This window comes from Dipodomys merriami, unplaced genomic scaffold, assembly GCF_024711535.1.
Source record: "Dipodomys merriami isolate MVZ:Mamm:240054 unplaced genomic scaffold, mDipMer1.0.p SCAF_2, whole genome shotgun sequence".
In the NCBI taxonomy this organism is placed as follows: Eukaryota; Metazoa; Chordata; class Mammalia; order Rodentia; family Heteromyidae; genus Dipodomys; species Dipodomys merriami.
Genome location: NW_027203381.1, coordinates 115,063,568 through 115,085,819, shown reverse-complemented (window position 1 = coordinate 115,085,819; position 22,252 = coordinate 115,063,568).

Here is a 22,252-nt window from a genome sequence, read left to right as displayed (position 1 = left end):
AGTTTCAACCAGTCCTCTATAGGCTATGGTTCCAATATGAGGTCAGTTTCCAAGTCTTCCCTTTTTTTCTCTCTGTGCATGAGAATAGTGGCTAGTGGGCAAGTCTAGGACCTGGGCAATGGTTTGTTTTTAACTCACTTGTCAAAGTTATTTATGGTCTATTTTTGCACATCTCAGGAATGAACCCACATAAACAACTATATAGGGCTGCTTTTCTAAGCTCCCCCCACCCCTCTCTCTCTGTCTCTGATATTTTCTAGTTCCAAGAAACTCAACTGTTTAGTCTTTTTATTAGAAATCAGGAGCTTTAATTAATCTAATCTGCTGTGTACTTCCATATTTGTATCCTAGGATAAGTAGCAGCAGAAGAAAGACAGGCAGAGATGGAGGGTTCCGGACCCATTTGGGATTTGCAGATCACAGGGGCAGATTCCTGCCTCTCAGGGTTCAAGGTTCCCAGAGCCCTCATGCTTTCATGGTCATAAGGCACTCAGGGCTGGACACGGAGAATGAAGGAAAGAGAAAAAAAAAGCAAAATTGGATTTTTCTATTCCTTGTAAGTCCTAGAAGATATCCTTTCTATTTTTTAAGCCAGAGGGTTAAGAAATAGAGGGTTTTTCCTGGGCCTTGCACCAGTGCCCATGACTAGATTTCACACTCCACAGAATCCAGATGATGTTATGCTAGAAAAGGCAAAACACTAACTCACCACTGGGTCAGCAGGACCTGAAATTCTGTCATCTTTACCAGTCTGCTGCTCCAACTATTCTGTATTGGATTCACTGCAGCATCCACTGGGAGAGAGTGGGATTTGCTTTTCTTCTCCTTGCTCTGAACCCCAACCCCATGTGCTTTACCGTAGGCACTTGACAATGAGATTCTAACATAAGATCCATAGGCCTCATCAGTTGTAAAAGAGATCCACAATGCAGAAAAGACAGAGAGAATGACAGACTTATCTACAGACTGTTGCAAAGCAGGATTATACACCCTTAAGAGGAACCACTAGGGTCTTTGGAAGACCTTGGAGAGCATCCAGACTAGCTCAGGTTCAGGTAAACTTCACAGTGCATAGAGAAAGAAGAGTGTCCTTGGCAGTGGAAAGCATGCTCATGAGCCAGAAAAGAACCAGAGCATGCAAAGCATGGGTCATAGCAAATGGCTCAGAACAGCTACACTGTGAACTTCAATGTGCACTTGAGGCCAAGCAAATGAAAAAATCACCTGGGTTCAGTAGGAAGCTGCCATCTTGACAATATCCATCCTGGGACCTAGTCCCACATCCTCCTCTCAGTTGTATACGTAGACTCCGCCTTATGGGCATTCAACATTTGAATAAGGAATCTGTTCATTTGTGTGCCTGGCAACAACTCTGTTGTGGATACGTATACCATTAGCTAGCTATTTAAATGAGATGAACATTTCAATGAGGAGACTGAACAAAAAATAACAAACATGAATGCAAAAGAATAAAATAGCCAATAATGGAAAAAATTTAATTCCTTTTCATCATTAACTAAAAGAGCAACTACAAATGATGAGCATAACTGGAAAAATTCATTTCTCTGTGCTTTTGGAAAAGTTCAAATTTGTCAAAGCATGGAAATAAATAGGATGAAATGAAAATGTGTTGAGAAACAAAAATAACTAAATTTCCAAGGAGAGTAAATCCAGCACACAGTAATAGAATTCTGATCTCCATGGACAAACACAGGTAGGTCTGCTGTAAAAATTCCAGAGGCACTGCATGGAGATTACAGACTGGATCTAACTTCAAGCAAAGAATTCATTTCTACACATGCAGCAGAAAGGTTCTGGGGATGGAAGGGATCGTTTATTCATACCACTATAGAGTCATTTACAAAAACAAAACAATGACAAAAAATATGACTGGCTAAGAAACAAAAAAGACAACAAACTGATCATTCACTAAATTTAGCTTAAGAAGAAAACCTTCAGAATAGCTAGGTGCTACTGGCTCATGACTGTGATCCTATCTACTGAAATCTGAGCATCCCAGTTCAAAGTCAGCCTTGGCAGATAAATCCAGCAAAAAGCTGGAAGAAGGGCTGTGGCTCAAATAGTAGCACACCAGCTTTGAGAGAAAAAGCTAAGGGAGCGCATAAGACCTTGAGTACAAGCTCCAGTAGGACATATTTTAAAAAGTTCAGAGCTGCGGGCCAGTGGCTCACATCTGTAATCCTAGCTATTCAGGAGGCTGAGATCTGAGGATTGCAGTTCAAAGCCAGCCCAGGGAGGAAAGTCCATGAAACTCTTATCTCCAATTAACTGGCAGAAAACTGGAAGTGGTACTATGGCTCAAGTGGTAGAGCACTCACCTTGAGCTGAAGAGCTAGGGACAGCACCCAGGCCTAGAGTTCAAGCCCCATAACCACCAACAACAAAAAGTTCAGAACACACTTTCCTTGAAAAGTGGGGGAAAGGGAATAACAAGGGAGAACTTCATTCCAATATTCAACCAAACTTTTACTGAGCTAAATTCTTCTAGCTATAGATTGCAGGCTGTTTGTTATGCTTCTCTAAAATTCATGTATTGAAGCCCTACTCCCACCTCAGAATAGGACTGTATTTAAAGATAAAGCTTTTACAGAAGTAGTAAAGGTTAAATTAGGCTTATTTGTTGAGTCCAAATACAATCAAGTATCATTGTGAGAAGAGAAAACTTGAATGCAGAAAGAAAGCAGGAATGTGCAATAGAGGAAAGGTCACATGAAGGCCCAGTGGGAAAGTAGCCATCAGCAGGCCAAGGAAAGAGACCTCAGAAGAAAGTAAACCTATCCCCCATCACCTTGATCATAGACTCTAGGACTAGGAAGAAATAAATTTCTATTTTTCCATTTATCCAGGCTGTGGTAACTTCTGGCAGCCCAAAGAGACTAAAACACATACAAAGTAGGCAAAGCTAACAGGCTTCTGAGGAAGCCAGCCCACAGACACACAATACAACAAGAAGAAAGGCTTGAGGACCTGTGAAGAGAGCACAAAGGAAAAGGAGGAGCAAGAAAGGAAAGGATCTTCTTGGAAAGGACCAAGAAGATCAGAGGATAAACCCTACTTCAAAACTGTCAACACAGCTGCTTCCTGTCTGGGATTGAAAATACAGTCAAGGGTTAGTCTGAAGAGACCTTCTTGTCAACTGTAGTTTTCCCCATCCGTGGGTTTTGTATCCTCCTACCTCCTTGTAGTAAACCATCACTAAGCAATTAGTACAAAAACAGCCAACATGCCTCTCATTTATATCCATCCTTCAGCCTTGCACTTTCTCTGAAGTACCAGTAAATAAGCTATCAGAAGACTCAAAATGTAAAACTATGTCAGAAAACAAAGAAAATTCAATGAGGAAAAAAATCATTAATGAGAATATAAAAGCCAGAGATGTCAAATTTAAGAATATTGGAAACTGAAAGAATACTGTCTATTAAATATTGAATATTAAGAGTTCCTTAAAAGGTAAAAAAAATGATATGAAGAAGCAAAATTGAAAAAACAAATAAAGGAAAACACTTCTTAATTGAAGAAAAGACCACTTGGGGATCAGAATAGAAGAATTAAATGAGATTAATAATAGTAATAGCAAGCAATAAAAAAGAGAGAATCATTTCTGGACATAATCTAGTGGATTTCTCAAAGTTCAGGTGTCAGAGAAGGAAGATAAAATACAAGTATTATGCTATATAACCACACTCAATACCAAACAAAGAGCCTAGGATTGATTTAATAGGCAAAAAGAGGTACTCAGCAGAGGCTGAAGTCTCAAGAACAGTCCCCAGTCTCCCATAAAGTCAAGTATAGATAATACATCACTTGGGGCTGGGTTCTGGTTCCATACAGGAAGAACAGCCTGGGCTGCAAAGTGGGAGGAGCCATTTGCATAAAACAGGAGCTCCCAGCAGTGACTCGGATGGCTCCTGCACCCACACTGGAAGAACTTGTTGTCCACAGGGCCCAGGAAGCTTGATTCAGTCCCAGACTGGTATGTGAATGGGAAAGGAATTACCCATGAGTCACCTGAATGGCTTTAGTACAATGCTTGCTCCTGTCTATGAGCTCATCTTCACATTCATTATTAAGTCAGAGGACATAACTGTATGCTTGGATCAATTCCTAAGAACTGTCCCAACTAGAACTAGACAACTCTAGGTGTGTGCGTTTGATTCCTTACCCAGATAAATACCTGCTGGAGACAATGAAAGCACACTGCAGTAAACTCACCTCAAAAGTTCTCCATCCTGTTCTGCTAGCCTGAGGTTCAGACATCCCACAGCAAATGTCAGAAACATCACAGCACAGAAGTGCTACCAGGGTACCAGCTACCTGGCAGGTCTTGTACATTTCAGAAGCTTCCAGAAGGTAACTGCTATATGATGAAGATCAGTTCTAGAGATAGAGTTGTCCAAAAGCATTGCACTTCCCTGAATCTTAATTTCCTAAAACAGCAAGGATAATAAGAAGGTTATCACATGATGTACAGAATAATTGTTATAATAAACAAATGAGTGCTGTTATTACATGGTTATAGGACTTGCATAGGACTATCGGTTTAAAATTTAAAAACTGTCCTAGAGTTTTATTTTTCACTTTTAGTTTAAATATCTTGCTAAAATTCCTAACAAGATTTGTAAAATGGAGGTTAGAGGCACCATTCAAGTAGAATCCCAGCTGAGCTAGTGCAAGGGCCTGAATTCAAACCCTGTTATTGAAAAGATTTATAATTTGTAGACAAGAGCTCCATGCCTTGGAATAAAAATGTATAATCACTTGACGATGCCTGCCTAAGTGAAGGGCTCCCCACCCCCACCCTGTGTGACCACATGAAACTGGAATTCTAGAAAGCAACAATGTGTGTGTTGAGGGTCTACCCCCAGCTTTCCTGGGTCTGTTTGCCTGCAGAGACAGATGGGGGACAATTTGAGACATAGCCTTGGTGGATATCAGAAGTGTCTCCATTTTGTCCTCCCCAAGACCCCAAGTCAGAGGTCCTGACTTGCTTCAACTCCACACAATTCCTAACCCCTAAAGAAAGTCAATTCAGAAGTCCCCATGAACTCAGATTGATCCCACACCTTCTGGCATCTGCCCCACAGGCAACCAGAGCTTTAGAATCCCTTCCCCACTTCCTTTTTTTAAAAAATTACAGCTCTATAGAGGTGTAATTCTCAAGGCATACTATCTACTTATTTACATGAATCCTGGGGCTTTTAGGATAGTGACAGAGGAAGGTGACCATCACCAATGTAAAAGATTCATCGCCCTGTGAAAGGAACCCATTCCCCATTTGGCTGTCACTCTCCATCTCTCCCTCGTGAATCCGCTCTCCATCTATGGATTTGCTTTTTTGGAGAACTTCACATGAATGGAATCATACAAATGGATTCCTTCACAAGTATGCTCTCATCAAAGTTTAGCCATGATGTAGCATGAGTCAATACTGCATTCTTCTTTGTTACAAATAATATTTGTATTATTTGTTACCAATAAATATTCACTGCATGGATAGATCACATTTCTATTTAATTGTAGTAGAATCACAATTCTAGAATTGATGGACATTTGTGTTGTCTCCATTCTGGGCTGTTATGAATAATGCTGCCTGAATAGTTAGTTATGTACAAGCTTTTGCATGGACCTGTCTTTTATTCTTCTTGGCACCGCCCCCCAGGAGAACAGCAAAGTTATGTGCTAACTCTGAGCTTTTTTAAGGAACAGCCAAAGTGTTCTCCAAAGCAGGTAGATCAACTTCAGTCCCCCATTGATTCTGATTCCTCCATAACAATAGAAGAGTTTTTAGAGCAACTGATGAACAGAGATGGGCTAGTCAGAATCCCACCTGTGGAGATTTTTACACATGGGTAAAGATCTTTCTGTTGTTTCAGAGCAATACGGTTTGATCAAAGCCCTTCCCTTAATTTGGCGGGACTATAGGCATGGTGGTCCCTCCATACACACATACCCATGATTCATTTTCTCTCCTAGGAATGCAGGTGAAGCATAAGCTTTATGTATGCATAACTCTTGTCTTAATCTTTGGTCAATGATGGACTGCATCTATGAGAGTGGTCCCATCTGATTATACCACCAAGTGAAGTCCTATGGTGTCCTAGCTTAGTTTATGTTAGCACGATGTTGAAAATGTCTACCAACGCATTCTGCGGAATGTATTTCCATCATTTGGTGAGGCATGACTGTATCTAGCCCAACACTGTAAAAACCATGATAAGAAAATATAGAAAACACTAAGAATTCCAACCTTAGAATTGAGAAGCCATGACCACACTTTACCTGAAACACAACCAAACCTTTTGCAAGCCTGCTTGAACAATTAAGGAACCACCTTGATTCTAAGGGGAGAGCTTATCCATGTCTTCTTTCCAGGCCTAAGAAAAGAAAGAAAAGAACAAGGTGATGGAGAGGCAAGGAAGCTGTGACCACACTGTCCCAAAATACCTGGAGTCAGGCGAAGTTTGCAACTGGCCTGAAATTCAGGAAAGTAAAATGACAATGTGCTCCAGTGTCCTTCCAGAGCCTAAAGGGTCCTACTTTGTAGCAGCCATAAGTGGTGGAAGCCACTGATTTAGAGTATGACACTGGCTATCCTTGGAATCCTTTTTGAGGCAAGCACCCACTATGTTTCTCAGACTAGCTCTAAACTTCCAGAATCAAGTGCTCCTTCTACTTCAGCCCCTTGAGAAGCTGAGACTATAGGCAAGTACCAACACACTCATACTTATGTCTACTCATGATCCACACAGAATTTTGTTTTATTGTAAAGTGTAATGCTATTCATCATAGGCAAAAAGATTATCATGCTACAGAATGACTAATAAGCTGACCTACCTTTTTATCTACAATCATCGATTTCTACAAGGAGGCAAAGGTGGAGGAGGGCTGAACATTCCTTTTTGAATTTCTTTCCCTATGCAATGTAAGGCAGTAAAATAACAAAATCAAATGTGTCATCGGGGGAAAAACTCATTCCATTATAAGTAAGCTTACTTCTGTTCTTTCAAAACTAAACCATAACAAAAGCAAACAAGCTGGAAACCACAGCAGAGATTAAGCTGGAATTTGCAGGTGGTCCATGGAGTCAGTGGCACCCACACACACTACACTGGAGCACCAAGTTTTGATTTGTTCAGGGATGCAGAGGAGAAGCTCGCTGACATTGAATAGGGGCCCCCAAACACTCTCCAATAGGGACCAGTGGTCAGAGCCTCTATACGGTGCTATAGCCTTGCTTGGAGAGGGTGGGAAAGAGGAGTCTGCTGATGGCCATCAAGAATAATGGACTGGCAGCTGCTGATCTTCAGAGCTTGGATTATACCATTCTAGGCTCTCTCTGCATTGAGTGTTTGTGTGGAGAGGTCTGCAGTGATCCTGATTCTCTTTCCATTGTAATATAGCTCCTTCTTTGATTTTTGGGTCCTTGCTATTCGAGTCTAATGTTTTTACTATGATGTGTCTAGAAGTGTTTCTTCTTGGATCCAGTCTACTGGAGGTTCTATATGCTTATGTTGGGGGGGGGGGGTGAGATTTTCTCTCTCAAGAGTAGGGAAGTTCTCAGCTATTTTACTAAATAGGTTTTCAATGCCTTTATTATTAAATTCCTCTCCCTTGTCAATGCCAATTATGCATAGATTTGATTCCTTAGCTGGGTCTGACAGTTACACTCAAGTTCTGCAATTCTATTTCCCATTTCATTTATTCTATTACCTATGGATTCCACTGTGGTTTGCATTATAGAAATGGAACCTTTTCTGATTCTGAGATCAGTTCTCATAATGTCCACTTCATCTTTTAATGAAGTGTAAAGCTTGTCTATTTTTCTCTCCATATCTTTCTGGGAGTCTTAAGATTTTTTTGTCATGTCTATCATTTCTTCTTTGTACTCTTGAAATTGTGTTTGCACCTCCCCTTTTATTTTATTGGTGAATTCTGTCATCTTTTCTTTAATGGTTCTTTTGTCTTCTATTTCTTCTTCATTCTCACTGGAGTCTTTCTTTGATTGTTGTTAGTTTTCATATTTGGCTCATTATCTTGATTGTTCCCTCTTGTGAACTTTCATTGTGATTTAGGCATTTGGATTGAGAGGTTGTCAGGGCCTTAGCCCAAGATTGGCCTTTATAGGTGGTAGCACTCACTTGGCCCAGACTAGTTGGCACTAGCTCCATCAAATATGCAGCGGGGGATGGAAAGGTTAGAGTGGGGTCTCTGGGATGGACATGAGCTAAGCAGCTCCAGCTACCTGCAACCGCCATAACCCAAACTAATCTACTCAGCAAAGCTATCATTTACAGAAGATGGTGAAACTGAAACCTTTCATAAGTCTAGAACAAGCAGAAAATGTCAAAAGCTATGTACATATGACCATATAAGATGATGTTAAGTGAAATTAACCCCAAGATAGGGACACAACTTGTTTTTTCTTTCTTGCTATTGTTTTTAACATATTTAAACTGTACCGTGTGATTCTTTTGTTTCTTTTATATGTTCTTTCCCCACGGTATAACCCCTGTTTTCACTGTATTTGATGTCAGTGCCCTGAATCTTGTATATACATTTTCTAATTTGGGGAGGGGTAGGGAAAAAACAAAATGCTGAAATAAGGGTATAGGTTGACCCATTGTAACAATGAGATGTACAAGACACTATATTGAAGACGAACTTTACAACTTGGCGGGGGGGGGGGGGGAGAGGAGGGAAGGTGGGGAGGGTAGGGATGGTAGGGGAAAAACAAAGGAGGAGGTAACAATGCTTGATAGGAAATGTACTCATTACCTTACTCATGTAACTGTAACCCCTCTGTCTACTATTCTTACAATGAAAAACATTTTTTAAAAAATCTTTAAAAAAAAGAACTAAAGGAATTCATGATCACTAAACTAGCATTACAAATCGTAAAAGGAAGACTACAGTCTGAAGAAAACAATCAAAATCAAGGAAACACATCAGACAAAAGTCACTAGAAAACCAATTTAGTAAACACAGGAAGAGGAAAGAAACAAAATACAGGAAATCAAGAAAATGGAAACATGATACATTTCTCTATAATAACCTTAAACATTAATGGACTCAATTCCCCAATCAAAAGAACAGCAGATTGGATCAAAAAACAAGGTCCATCCAACATCTGCATTCTGTTTTGGGTTATTTTTTAATTGATTTAAGCTTCCATTTACTGAATAAATGAAAGAGCTTAATCTCTGATCTTAGATAAAAGAACTCAGACACAGACATTTGCATAAAATAAATATAGCTTTAAATATAAAGGACTATATGAATTATATGCAATTCAGAAATAGAGATACCTTGCCTTTAAATAATTTTCAGAAATAGCTATACCTTTTATTAATGGGTTGATTGTATGATGAATGTTATAATCAAGGCTAATAAGCAATGAGTATGAATATAAATAAAACTGCATACATACATCAAAGGGAAAGATTCATCCTTGTAGTTACATATGATACTATTTCCTTCCTTTTAGTGAATGATGCTTCATTGGTGGTAAGTACTACATTTTGTTTATATATTCATCCACTAACAGCATCTTTACATTTTTAAAGGCTGTCAAGTTAACCTATAATAGAAAATAGCCCTTCAAATCTTCAAATCTTTCTCTGTTTTACTTTTTTTTCTAAATCTGTTTTTTGGTAAAAATAAACTTCCAATAATCATTAATTCTCATGATTCTGTCTGCTCTGTTAGAAGCTTCAGAACAAATAGCCAATTCCTATTTAATCTAGAAAGATATTTGAATTACACATTTCCTTGTAGTGTTAAAAAAAAAAAAAAAGAAGAAGAAGAAGAATGAAATGGAGTCCTTCACATCCAACATTTCCAGTTCTGCTCTGGTTGTGTCACTCAAGCAATTTTTTCTAGGCCTTTCATGGTGGCTACTTCCACTCATGATTCTTAACCCCCAAAATTGTTGGGCACGACTTCGAATGTTAGCTCCAGTGATCACCAAATTCTCTCCCAGTCCTCAGTACTCCCTACAGCTCTGGGTACCTCTTTTATTTGTCAGGTGATTCCTCCAATTTCTGCAGAGCTGGAACTTGGCTCTTCTTTTGCCATCCCCAGGATGTGTCACCAACAGAGTTCAGCCTCCTCACAGGTGGCTTCTATACTCCCTGCCTCCCTTCCTCTGTTCCAGGGAGTTTCATGCCTGCTTTTACAGCTGCCCAGGAAGCCTGTCCTCTTCTGGATTCCTCCACCTCTGAACTCTTCATCTCCAACCTGCCATTCGCATCCATCAGGGTTCTCGGTTCAGAATCCTAATCATGATATCTGTCAAAAATGCTCTCCTCCACTGCAGTGGCTCTGCACCCTCTCCTGAAGATCAGCTCCCAGCTAGTTGGTAAGGTTGGAAAAACTCAAATGCCCTCTTGCTCAGCAAGTGTGTACAAGTCCTAGCTTTTGTGAGACCTGATGCAGCTTGTTCCTTAAAGCAGAGACTGTACTCTCCCTCAGTGTGTACACATGTGAATCTATCTCCTCTACAAGTTATGGCCCATTCATTTCCCCTCTCCTTTTTGAAAAGTTCAACAAATACACCATAAAGATTTACTTCCTAGAACTATGAGGCAATAAAAGAGGGTCAAAGAGCATTTTTGTGATTTTGCTAACAGCTCAGGATAAAACATTAGACCGACCAACAAAATTGATTAATACTTTACATGGCAATGTAGTTATCTTTTCTAAGTTTAAAAATCAATTAGCCAATACTGAAGTCAAACACAGATACATTCTCCTCAAAAATGAAATCATTCTTGAGTGATCCTGTTCAACAAAATCCCAGCATGACATTGCAAAGATATATCTCATTTCCAAGTTTTAATGTTTTCTTAAAAACCTCTGAAGAAAGAAAACTGTAAACCAGTTATCACAGTATCTTCAACCTTATTCTTTCCCAAATTTAAAAGAAAAGGAAAAGGAGAACCATCTATGTTTCACTCACAACCTTATGGACACTTGATAGTGAGAGAGAGAGAGAAAGAGAGAGAGAGATTATCACCTGGCATGATTTTCCAATGCATAATTTGGCAGGAGTGGTGGTTTTCTGGCAGTTCTCCAACAACACAGATGGCCACCAGCTCTTTTGAAGCTAGTCCTGGCCAAGAACACAGACACTCTGAGTTCCAGGACAGGTTGTTCAGGAATGGATTCCACGAATGTACACCTTCATCAAGACATTGCAGAATCAGAATTTCAAGGAACCTTCTGGCCAATCTGCTCAGGAGCTCTCCCCAGGATCTTCTGTGATGGATAGCATTTCCTCTGGTTAGTCCTTCCAGAACTGAGAGAACCCCCTGCCTGCCCAGGCCAGAGGGTTCTTCCTTAAGCTCTTGAGCAATTTTGGATTGTTTCTTCTCACTCTGTCCTCTGTGAAAATAGTGCCTATATCTAAAATTCTCACTTCATGTATGTGTGTGTGTGTATGTGTGTGTATGTGTGCGCGCCAGTACTAGGGCTTGAACTTGGAGCCTTACACTCTTGCTTAGCTTTTTCGAACAAGTCTAGTGCCACAGGTCCATTTCTGGCTTTTTGGTTTGGTTAACTGGAGATGTGTCTCATTGATTTTTATGCTGGTTTTGAATGATGAACCGCAGATCTCAGTTTCCTGAGTAGCTAGGATTACAGGTTTGAGCCACCTGCACCCAGGTAATTCTACTTCCTAAAAAGAAAGAAAGAAAACTTAGACCTAATTTCTGTTAGGTTAACTAGTCCAAATTGTTGTCTTGCTAATTTTATTACCAGTTGTGCTTTTCTGAGTACCTCGAGTCCCTTCTCAGCCTAATAAGGCGCCAGGGACAACGCCATCTTCCAAACCATATGAATATGCTCACTTGTTTGCAATCTATGAAGGTTTATTATGATGACTCCTTAAGTTGTTTCTCATATTCTCATTTGCCCGGTCTTTCTTGTTACTGGATTTTTTTTCCTAATGTGTTTTTAGCACATGCTCATTGTTTTTAAAAATGAAAAGTTGATGTTAACTGAAGAAAATGAAAAAATGCCCATTGTCACACTCGAGAAAAAGCTACCACTCATATGTTGGTGCTTAGCATTTTAATCTTTTCAGTTGTGTGTATAGGTGTGTATACACGTGTGTGTGTGTTAGCAGTGAGACTAAAACGCAGAGCTTTGTGCTTTCCTTTAACTTTTTGGGCCAAAGCTGAAGTTCTACCTCTTAAGCTACACCTACACTTTCAGTTTTTTGCTAGTTAAATGAAGGTAAGAGTCTCATTTCCCACCTGATCTGGTTTCAATCTGTGATCCTCAGATCTCAGCCTCCTAAGGAGCTTGATAGGATAACAAATATGAGCCACTGATGCCTAGCCCATTGATTTTTTTAAAGATAGATTATATCACAATTGTCTGAAATCTCCTTTTCACCACCAACACAGAACATTGAGCTGACAACAGACCTCTGATCAGGGCACACTTCATAGCATCTGACTGTCAGCATCGCTCCAAACCCAATTTGACACAAAAGCAGATCCTAGTCTTATATCCAGTCTTTGCTGCAGTAGTTCTGTTTGATTTAAGAGGTAAAACACAAGGATATACTTCTACTTAACTGGAATTAAAACCAGCTCAGTCCACAAGAGAACTAAATGATGACTAGCCTCAGCTGTGGGCTGGAGGTCTTTCCTTATGGTCCTTCCCTCCAAAGTAGCAACAAGAGGCTCTTCGGTGTTCTATAGGCAAGAGAAGATCCAGTTGGATGTAGGAGGTGACAGTGGAAGTGATGAAAAGTGGCTGAATTCCATATATATATATATACATATATATGTATATATATATGGTGAGACAATATTTATATTCATATATATATGGTGAGACAATATTTATATTCATATATATATATATATATATATATATATATATATGAAGGTGAGACAATAAGATTTCCCCAGAGGATCAGATGGAAGACAGGAAGGAAAGTAGGGATTTCAGGATAATTTTGAGACATTCAGCTGGAAGACAAAAGCCTCTTAGAAGAGCAGGAGGCAGGAGCTCAAGCTGTGGACAGTGAAATTAATAGATCTTTTGGACCTCCAAGATGAGGATGCAAGTAGAATATTGGAGATACCACTGAGGAAGCCCAAAAGAAACCCAAGCTGAAGACAAAACTGTAGAATCACAGTATACACATATGGGATGTTTAAAACCAGGAGCTGGGTGAAAACAGCAGGAAATGAGCAGACAAGCTCAGTCTGGAATACTCATACATGAAGAGGAAGAAATGAGGAGGAATCAGCAGAGGAACTCACCAAGAGTCAGAGCACACAGGGTCTGAGCGGCCTCCACACAAGTCAAGGGGAGAACATGAGCAAATGTGTGAAGTGTTATTGCAGGGAGTCAACGAAAGGCTGAGAAAAAGCAGTGGTGTAGAGACTTTCCAACCACCAGCACAACATAAATGAGCTCAAGGGAGTATGAGGGACACCCTTCAGAGCAAAAATTCAGGCTTCTTAGATTTTCTTCAGCTGTGGTTTCCATTAAAAAAGCAAGGAGACAGGAAATAATTAAGAAACATTAATTCTACTGAGGCACTTTTTCCCCCCAGGAAGAATGAACAGCAATCACATGTTGATGAGAATGAGCAGAAGCTGGGAGGTTTGACAGTACAGGAGAGCCACAGGACATTTGCTGGAACAATGTCCACAGCAGGTACAAGGGGACTGAACCACGGGCATAGGGATATGTACCCTCTTGAGCCACATATGTCAAAGGTATAGATGGCTTCAAGTACTTGTAGAATCTTCCATTGTTTCAGTAAAATGGGAAGCAAGGCCATCAACTGAGTACCAAATGGGGGCAAAAAAGGTAGTGGAAAATTGAGGGAAAAGGAAATTTTTACTGAGAACACAGAGAACCTATGAACTAGGCAAGAATAGCTGTGCCACGAAGTACCAAAAGCCCATGTCATAAGCTCAGCTAATAGGTATGTGCTTTTCTCCAGCCACACTGGTCTGTACAGGTACAAGCTTGAGTATAACCAAGAGAGGGCCAGGAGAGTGGAGGTGCTGCAGTAACTGACTTTGGAATTTAAGCTAAGGAGGAAGCAACAGCATGAGGAAGAGATACAACGGAAGATGGTAGGAATGGCGGGTTTCAGTGAGGTTGGGAGCATGAATTGGTCATTGCTAGAGCATAAACAGGAATGAACTGAAATTGAAATTTTTGGATAATGAAATTGTTCATAATGAAAGTATCTAGTATGTAAGCAGCAGGCAAGTGACTAACGTAGAAAAGAAAAGAAAATGGAATGAGAGAGATCAGGTAGGTAAGTCCAGGACACTGGAAAGGGTCACTGAAGTGGATATTGAAATCACTCAGGGTCAGGAACTTGGAAAGAGAAACAATGGACCAGGAACTAAAGGTGGCATGGATAAAAGGAGTCTTTAGATGATCTGTTGCACCCAACTGCACCCAATGATTGATCCTGATGGCATGAAATTCAAGCCTAGGAATTTTAAAAGGATGAGAGGGGAAATGTTCTGGATGGGACAACAAAGTACATGCCCTACTTCTAGTCCCTACTTCTAGAGAAAAAGGTCACAAGAGAGGGGGAAAAAAGTCATCGCTGAGAGAAATACAGGGAGAGTACTGAACCATGGAATCCCAATTCCAGCTGGAACAACAAGAGGGAAGGAAATATTTATTGAAGAAGTCAAGGAGATGAGAAATCTGGCTTTGGGACTGGAAAGAGATGCATCAAGAGGGTACAGCAGTACATGTCTGTAATCCCAGCTACTTAGATGGGTGGAAGGATTTAGAAGTTTTTGAATTCTTGTGGCAGCATGACATGAGGCAGGGTGGTGATCTTTCTGGAAGGCAAAATGTTCCAAGAGTGCTTTTCCAGAAAAGCACTCGTTAGGTTAGAAAATGATAGGTACTGCAGGAAGAAAATTAACACAATATATAAACAAGCAGTTAATGGGAAGAACTATTACCATGAAAATAAGTCTGTTTATTACATAATGAAGAAAACATAAGTTAAAGGAAAAAAGAGGCACTTTGTAACATTCATTATACTACCAAACTGTTTTAAAAACACAATACCAAACCAGGCACTGGGATATGCCTATAATCCCAGCTACTCCAGGTACAAGGGTAGGAGGATTACTGTCCTAGCCTGGCATCATTGTTACAGCTTCATGTCACACTAGAATAGGGACAATCTAAACCATGTCACAATGGCTAGGAGGTCAAAGAAACACCCAGCAGAGACTTCCTTAATATTCTGCTTAACCACATTAAACATCTTCCCTATTATTATACATTTGGGAAGGGATATATAAAAAAGGAATAAGCTTTTAAAACATTTGCCACCAACTTTATAAAATCAGCAGGTCGGATAATCCTTATGGTTTTGAACACAACAACATTTTGCAGGTGTTTTAAAGGCAGTCACAACAATTTTTTTTAGAGGGTCATCATGCACTCCAAGAGATAAATTACTATATACTCATCTAACTATCCATGGCCTTTGCTAAATGCCACTGAAGGCGAGCACTGTGTCCAGGCTTTTCTAATTTTCTGGCTTTCTGGCCACATCATCAAACCTACTGAGGTAGCTTCTAAATGTTCTTTCAAAGAGAAGGTGCCTGGTTCATGTAGATGTCATAGCTCCTTGGTGGAATAAAGGCTTGTGTGTCTGGGAACAGGAGACAGGATGGCTGAAGGCAAGTAGAATAAAACAATGGTGAGAATAAATCTTGCTTTTATTGCAGATAAAAGTTGGAGAAAGATATTGCCAGATGCCAGTGGCTCAGGCCTGTAATCCTAGCTATTCAGGAGGCTCAGATCTGAGGATCACAGTTTGAAGCCAGCCCAGGCAAGAAAGTCCATAAATCTCTTATCTCCAATGAACCATGAGAACACCGGAACTAGAGCTGTGGTTTAAAGTGGTAGAGTGCTAATCTTGAGCTAAAAACCTCAGGGACAGTGCCCAAGCTCTGAGTTCAAGCCCCAGGATTGGCACACAAGCATGCACACACACGCACGTGCACACACATACACACACACAAAGTTGGAGAAAGATATCAAAGAGGAGCTCATTAGAAACTTCTGCAAAACACAAATGTGAGTCAAATACAGTGGTTGTTATTCTCAGTACTTACCTCCTATAGTTATTGAGAACACAGTTAGTGATCTATAAAGTCAACACTGAATTATAGAATACTGAGTCATTGCTCCCAGAAGAAATACAGGGTTAGGTTAGTGTCTTGGTCACAGCATTTACTGCCAACCCATCACAAGATGAGTCTGTTTTGTGTGTATGTGTGTGTGTGTTTCTGAAGACATCTTATTTACTACATAATGTTGATTAAGTCACATGGAATTCAAAGCTAACAACACACATGCCTAGCAAAGCTTATCTACCACAAATTTCTCCACAAGATACCACTTTGAACTTAGGAACACCAGATATAGCAGCACTTCAGCACTACACATGGGGGTTTTACACACACACACACACACACACACACACATATTCATACACACATAAATATTAATTTTTTGCCAATTTTGGGGCTTGGCACCATCCACTACATAAGCCACAGCACCACTTCCAGCTTTTTCAAGTGGTACTGAGGAATCGAACCCAGGGCTTCATACATGTTAGGCAAGCACTCTACCACTAAGCCACATTCCCAGCCAACTTGTGGGCTACTTTAAACCAAGAAATGCCAACTGCAAAAGCATACATGCAAAAACCACAGCACTGAACAGCTGTGAAAGCAGAGCATGGCTCTGGCTCAATGTCAAGAACTGACTTGTGGAAGTGGTGCTGTGGCTCAAGCGACAGGGCACTCACCTTGAGCTGAAGAGTGCAGGGATATCGCCCAAGCCCAGAGTTCAAGCCCCACAACCGACAAAAAAAAAAAAACTGACTTGTCAGATGACTCCAATTTTTTTGCCCTTCTACACATTACTGTGAGCGATCATAAGATGCCACCAATGCTTGAGGTTAGAAATAAATGTTAAACCAAATTCCACCAATCATGAGAACTGTACTTATGAGACCCTGATCTCTCTGTAGAAGAGTAATACCTAGTCTTCCACAAAGATTTCCACCTGGACAAAGTGGGGATACAGACATATTCCATTATTTAGTTCAATATGAGTCTCCTGGGAACAATCAAGTCTCCCACTTCTACCAAACAAGGCTAGGTGAGTCTACTTTTACTTCTGGTATTGTCTACTGAAAAATTCATCCTTGTCTTTTCCACCCCCAGGGGAATCATGTCACATAAAACTCTGGGACAAGGGTTCACATGCAATTCTTAGAAACCAGTTCTGCCCTTTTCCCACAAGGCATTTGAGTGCTTTGGAGTTGAGTACTGGGTTCGGGGGGTCTTTCTTTGCATGTCTCACTGGGTTTCAGGGAGCTTGGAGTCTGCAGAGGCTTCTGGGTTGATTTGAGTTGCGATGTGACTGTTTGAAAACTAGACTTTCCCACTCGCCTCTGGGCTTCTTGGTGGCAACACTTCCTCCTGGAGACTGAGTATTTCTTACCTGTGTTTGGCTTCAAGATCACATCCTTTCATGATCAGATAGCACAGGAGATGCTGGCAACTTGAGCAGGCAAATGGGTGCTGACCTCTGGGGCTCCCTTTGCTGTGCTGTTGTCAGTAAGTACACAGCCTACCTGCTTGCAATTAGAGCCACAGGTGTCTGACAGAACCCTGGCGCAGGCCATGAAAACTACCACTGTTTCTATCAGAAAAGGAAAAGTGAGCGAAGGACAGGCTTTGAGAGATCCTCTTTACCCTTCCCTAACTCCTTATCCAATCCCCACTACCAAGTTCTTGAGTCACAGGCAGAATAAGCTATCAGGAAGCTAGGCAGGAATAGATTTGGAAGGACTCTCCCAGATCAGTTGGATTTATTGGACCATGTTCTCCATGCTAGGATGCAACAAACTATCCACAGTCAACTGGTTTGGTGGGTTCAAATTTTGAATGGAATTTATTGCTTATTGTTCAACAAGGTGAATAAGAATCCTGCACACTGCTCTGGGAATGTTACCACCATCCGTATCATATTTGCTCATCCCTAGGTGCAGGCAATGTGCCAGGTGACAGGTGGCATTATAAGGCCAATTCAGGCTCAGTCATCTCCCCGCTCCACTCCAGCAGAGAGAGAATGATACGTACTTCTCAAATGCTCCCACACATCCCTCAAAGAACACCCTGCTCAGCTGGGAGGGAGTCATTGAGCAAGCACCTCCATGCTCTAGTCTACTTTCTTATGAGCATCTGGAAACCTCACCTCTGCCCTCCCTACTTGACCAATTTAGAACCATTTCCCTCTGCATAAACAGGCGGGCAGCAGAGGGTTGGTTGCTCAATTAGGAGGCACATTTTATACCACGTCCACATACTCAGGATTCACTTTTGGCTCTTCGGAGTACTTCAAAAATAATACTTAGCAGCAGCAAAGTTATCTACTCATGACAAGAAGGGGCTAGATCCCACCTGATTCCCAGGGTTACCTCCAGGGTCAGCCACAGCCCCAATCTGGGAAGCTCCCAAAACATACTACAGCGCTGCCACCTCCTGTCTCCGCATCCACCATCCATGCTCCACACCAGTTGTTTCCATGCTAGCTGAAATGCCAGCTCTGAGGGAAAATTTCCCAGCTCCACTCTCATTCCCAGGACTAATGAATCCAGCTCACCTGTTTCCATAGCACTTGGTTTGAATCTGTTTTGTTTTCCTTTCTCCTGCTGTTTGTTCATGGTTATATGTTAGATGGCTGAATGCTTCCTTCCCCCCAACCTTTGACTGCCTGGAGGTCACAGCCCAGCTCTTTCTATCTCTGTAAGATACCCAAAGCAGCATTTGCTGTGTGTGATCTGTAAACACAGCCCTAGGACAAGGTGGAGAAGGAAGCCCTAGAAATTACAGAGCAGGGAGAAACATGCAAAAGGCATGCAAAAGACACAAATATCTCCTCCAGTTCTTGGGGCTCCCCTCTGAAGACCTCAAATAAAAACCACTGTGAAGTAGCCTCAACTTCACTGGCACGGGGTGACAAGGCACAGGGTTCACACCTGGGTGTGGAACTGGAAGGGCCCAGGGGAATGGCCACCCACAGCAGGACAGGGATCCAATGGCCTGTAGCCCCCACCTCTAATAAGGCAAAGCAGACTGTAAATGGCTCTGGGAATCAGGCAGGAAGACTGGGAGTCCCAACTCCTGTGTGGCCTTGGAGGAGCTTTGTACTTTCTGAGCTTCCTGTGCCACCTACTTTGCTTGCTGTAAATAAAGACCAACCACCGAGTTCTAGCTGAGCACTGGGTCCTATACTCACATAGGCTGGGCTGACACTCTTCTGTGCACAGCAGGGAATCAGGGAAGCACAGCTTGGGTTTTCAAGACTTTCTTGCCATGGTGGTCCATGGTATAGGATAGAAGTCCCTGAACAGCTATATCAACTTCTGGAGGTATAAGCTTCAGAGACCAGCTTCTTAGGCCTGTAGTTTCCATCTTTATGTCTATCTCCTTGGGCCCAACTCATGCCCTAGCTTGTCACAGGCCTTCACAGTGGTCACCCCCTGACTCTAGAAGCATTACTGCCACAGAGACCCTAAGATTTTTAGGAGCTACTGGAAGAAGAGGGAGGAGTAACTTCAAGTGCTGGAGGGGAAGTTGAGAGGATGTGGAAGATAAACACCACTTATGTTTGCTCCTCAATCACATCTCAACTGCCATTGATTCTCCTTGCAGCTCCCAAGCCTGGTATCTGTCCCAAAGTGCACTGGGGGAAGCCAAGAACACCTGTCAGCTCCAGCACTTCTGGAGAGTTCTCTCCAGGTAGCCTACAAGTGACCAAGAAGACAAGTCTGAGTACGAAGTCCTTTGGAGAAGATACAAGCTTCTGCCTTAAAGCTCTCTTCCTCCAAAAGTTCTGTGACCCACATCGCCTCCACTGCCTCCTACCCATTTACCCTTCAAGGTAATGCAGCCTTCTAGATCTGGTCCCTCCATGCCTTGTCATGTCTCTATCTTCACCCAGATTCTCTGGCCACCCTCTTTCTCTGCATGCTTAACTTTCTCACACCCTCTGTACTTGTACTTGATGGCCCCTCACCATTTGGCAGTGCGGGTAGCACACACACACAATTTATCTGCATTTCCAGTTAATGGTCAGTTCCAATGAAGGCAGGGATTGTTCATGTTCACTTCTGTACTTCAAAGCTTTTTTTTTTTTTTTTTTAGCACTTTCAGGAAAGGAGTAAATCAGTCCACCAGTCCAAGGCAGAAAGATCAGATACTTGACTCTGATGATAACTATGGGGCTTGGAAATGACCTGCATGTGCCCTGCTCAAACACCAGGCGTATATGACACTCAGAGGGTCAGTGTGAATCAGCACTCAGGGCAGAAGAGCAGTAGCTCCACTTTGAAGCTTCCAAGGAGGAAAAGTGGCACACTGCACAGCTGTCCTACTTATTCAGCCTCCTTCCTAACTGTGCCACAGGACTCTGAACACTGGCATGACCTGGAATGCCCAGACCGTCAATCATTTTCTCAGGGAGTAACAAGTATAGGAAAACAAAGTACCAAGTACCACACTGAGATGGTAGTTCTGGAGAGAGGAAAAACAGGCATTGTTGCTTGTTTAGCTTCAGTGTCACAAAACAGAAAAGACCAAATGGCATCATGATTGCTAATTCAAGGTTCTAGTTGTCATGTGGTAGCTATGTTGTACAAGGTCAAATCTAAGCAAGTTTCTTCATCCAAAAGAGGTAACACTAACCCTTTAGGATTGGGGATTTCATTCAATACACTTGTTTACCAAGTGCAAGGTCCTGAGTTTGGTCCCCAGCACCAAAGATTATTAATATGTAAATAAATTATCAATAATCCTTCAAGGGGCTAAAATGACTAAATGAGGTCAGCAGAGAACACATACACACACACCACACCACACCACACGACATGTAGCATGAACTTTAAATAAAGAAAATAGAAAAACATACTGCAAGTGGCATCTGAGTGAAAGTATATATAATGTACATAATCACTGCCGAGTTTTATGCTCCAAGCTTATAGGTCCAGAAAATTCCTAATGAGACAGGAAGTCGTTTCTCCAGATAATCTCCATCTGTTTTTTATTTCTAGTCTATATTCTTAATGGCCCTCATCACTGAACTATTGCTATTTAAAGAAACCAGTCACTCACTCATTTGGGGGAGCAAGGGAGGGGAAGTGAGCGTGGGCATACTCCCATTGGGCCTGAGGCTTCAACTCAAAGTCTGGGTGCAGTTCCCTAGCTTTTTCTGCTCAAGGCTAGTGCTCTACCACTAGAGCCACACCTCTTCTTCCAGCTTTAAGGTGGTTAACTGTGGATAAGTCTCCCTAAAGCTACCAGCACAACCATGTTCACTGCAGCATTATTTACCATAGGCAAGATATGGAATCAGCCCAGATGCCCCTCAATGAATGAACAGATGAAGAAAATGTGGTATATATACACAATGGAATTCTACTCATCCATCAGAAAGAATGATAGTGTACTTTATGTATAAGGAAATGGAAAGGCTTGGAAAAAATTTAAGTAAACCAGACCCAGAGAAACAACAGGATGCATGGTTTTACTCATTTGTAGTAGCTACAATGTGCCTACTAATATACAAGTAAACTAATATACAAGCAAGCAAGGGGTTACAAATGAATTAGCTGAAAATGAATTAACTGAAGTCTAACTCTATGGAGAGCACAAATAAAATATCTTTCTTTCAAACAACTAAGTCAAAGCCCAACAAAATAAGTAACCAGGAAAGGTTACTTACAAGAGGAAAGGGTGGGATAGCAGAATGAAGTGGGGAAGTGGGGAGAATGGAGACACTGTATGTACCACAGAATTGAGAAATATAAGGAAAGGGATGGGTTGAAGGTGGGTAAAGATGCTGAAGTGACAACACAGATCAAGAAGCATTGTACACATAAACTGCTTTGTTAAATGGCCAAAAAAAAAAATTCAATACATAGTCTGGTGACTGTGGCTCACACCTGTATTCCTAGCTACTCAGGGGGCTGAGATCTGAGGATCACAGTTTGAAGCCAGCCCACTCCATGAAACTCTTAACTTCAATAAACCACCAAGAAAAAGCTGGAAATGGTGCTGTGGCTCAAGTGGCAGAGCACTAGTCTTGAACACAAAGAAGCTCAGGGACAGTGCCCAGGTCCTGAGTTCAAGACCCAGAA